Source organism: Rhinolophus sinicus, linkage group LG03 (assembly GCF_036562045.2).
Source record: "Rhinolophus sinicus isolate RSC01 linkage group LG03, ASM3656204v1, whole genome shotgun sequence".
Lineage (NCBI taxonomy): Eukaryota > Metazoa > Chordata > Mammalia > Chiroptera > Rhinolophidae > Rhinolophus > Rhinolophus sinicus.
The window spans coordinates 82,995,474-82,998,116 of record NC_133753.1 but is presented as its reverse complement, the minus strand read 5'-3'; the positions used below and the strand labels follow the sequence as shown (position 1 = coordinate 82,998,116).

The window sequence follows — 2,643 nt, the reverse complement described above, 5'->3', positions numbered from 1 at the left end:
TCAGAACTGCAAACAGAAGAAAAGAATTTAAAGAGAAATGTGGATAGTTTAAGGGACCTCTGGGACAATATCAAATGTACCAACATTTGCGTTATAGAGGTACCAGAATGAGAAGAAAGGGAGCAAGGAACTGGAACTGAAAACCTATTTGAAGAAATAGTGATGGGAAACTTCCCTAACCTGGTGAAGGAAATAGACATACAAGCCCAGCAAGCTCAGAGTCCCAAAGAAAATGAACACAAAGAGGCCCACACCACAATTAAAATGCCAAAGGTTAAAGATAAAGAATTTTAAAAGCAGCAAGAGAAAAGCAGTTAGTTACCAATAAAGGAGCCCCCAAAAGACTGTCAGCTAATTTCTCAACATAAAATTTGCAGGCCAAAAGTGATTGGCAGGAAATATTCAAAGTGATGAAATGCAAGGACCTACATACAACCAAGATTACTCTACGCAGCAAAGCTCATTTAGAATTGAAGGACAGATAAAGAGCTTCCCAGACAAGAAAAAGCTGAAGAAGTTCATCACCACCAAACCAGCATCACAAGAAATGTTAAAGGGTCTTCTTTAAGGAGAAGAAGAAAAAAAGATAAAAAATATGAAAGATAAAATGGCAGTAAGTGCATATCTACCAATAATTACTTTCAGTGTAAATGGATTAAATGCTTCAATCAAAAGACATAGGGTAACCCTTTGTGTCTGGTTGCAGCCATCAGGTAAGCCAAGATGGGCCCTTACAAGTACATCGAGGAGCTATGGAGGAAGAAGCCATCCAATGTAACATACTTTCTACTCAGGAGGCACTGCTGTCAGTACCACCAGCTCTCTGCGCTCCACAGGGACCCCTACCCCACCTGGAACAATACGCATGCAGGCTGGGATACAAAGCCAAGCAAGGTTATGTCATATGTCAAATTCTTGTGTGCTGTGGTAGCTGCAAACACCCGCTTCCTAAAGGTGAGACCTATGGCAAGCCTGTCCATCATTGTGTTAACCAGCTAAAGTTTTCTCGAAGCCTTCAGTCTATTGCCAAGGAGTGAGCTGGACACCACTGTGGGGCTCTGAGAGTCCTGAATTCTTACTGGGTTGATGAGGATTCCATGTACAAATTCTTTGAGGTGATCCTTTCCATAAAGCTATCAAATGGAATCCTGATACCCAGTGGATCACCAAACCAGTCCACAAGCACAGGGAGATGTGAGGCTGACATCTGCAGGCCTCAAGAGCCGTGGCCTTGGAAAGGGTTCCACCATACTACTGGTGGTTCTCGTGGTGCCGCTTGGAGAAGGTGCAATACTATCTAGCTCCACCATTACTGCTAATATAAGTAATGTTTGTAAAATTCTTACCTAATAAACAATTTAGAATAGTCAAAAAAAAAAAAAAAAGACATTGGTTGGCTGAATGGATAAGAAAACAAGACCCTTACATATGCTGCCTACAAAAGACTCACTTCAGGTCAAAAGACACACAGAGACTGAAAGTAAAGTGATGGGAAGAAGATATTTCATGAAAATGGGAAGAAAAAAAAGCTGGGGTAGCAATACCTATACCAGACAAAATAGACTTTAAAATAAAAGCTATAACAAAAGATAAAGAGGGACACAGTAATTTTACTTCTGGGTATTTATCTAAAAAAACTCAAAACACTAATTTGAAAAGATATGTGCATCCATTTGTTTATTGCAGCATAATTTACAATAGCCAAATATGGAAGTACCCTAAGTGTCCATCAATAGATGAATGGATAAAGAAGAAGTGGTACATATATACAATGGAATATTACTCATCCATAAAAAAGAATGAAATCTTGCCACCTGCAACAATGTGGATGGACATACAGGGTATTCTGCTGAGTGGAGCAAGTCAGACAGAGAAAGGCAAATACCACATGATTTCATTTATATGTGGAATCTGAAAAATAAAACAAATGAACAAAGCAGAAACAAACTCATAGGTACAGAGAACGTTTTGATGGTTGCCAGACAGGTAGGGTGTTAGGGGATGGGATTCAGAGGTACGAATTGGTAGTTACAAAATAATTGGTAGTTACAAAATAATGCCACTTTTGATGGCCTCCAGTGCCTTTAAAGTACAGCATAGAGAATATGGTCAATAATGTTGTAATAACTATGGTGTCAGATAGGTACTAGATTTATCTGTTTGTGAGTTACATAAACGTCGAATCACTATGTTGTACACCTGAAACTAACATAATATCATAAGTCAACTGCAGTTGAAAAATAAAAGATTATTTGAAAAAAGAAAAAGAAAAAATGGGCAAGCTTGACTGGCTATTGAAGAAGTGAGTGTGTGTGTGTGTGTTCATGGGCTTGAACACGTTTGTGTGTATGCACGTGTTTTGTGTGAGATCATTTCAGCTTCACCATCTAAGCCAGTGGCTCACAACTCCAGCCATATATGGGGTACCTAAAAAAAAAGTGACACAGATATAAATTTAGGTTCCATCCTTCAAGATTCAGATTCTGGTGAGAGCCCTGCATCCTCTATCTTTGAAAAGCTCCCCCCAGGAGATTAGGATGCCCAACCAGGCTGAGAATCACAAATCTAAGCAAAAACAGGCACTGGAGGCCGTCATCATATCTCTGGTTCCACTTGTGGTTTTGTGCCCTGCTGTGCATCAAT

General features: G+C 39.6%; 1 pseudogene; it reads left to right on the top strand.

Annotated features, from left to right (window-relative positions):
- Positions 1-723: 723 nt before the first annotated feature.
- On the top strand, positions 724-1,301 carry LOC141570376 (large ribosomal subunit protein eL15-like; annotated as a pseudogene).
- Positions 1,302-2,643: the final 1,342 nt, after the last annotated feature.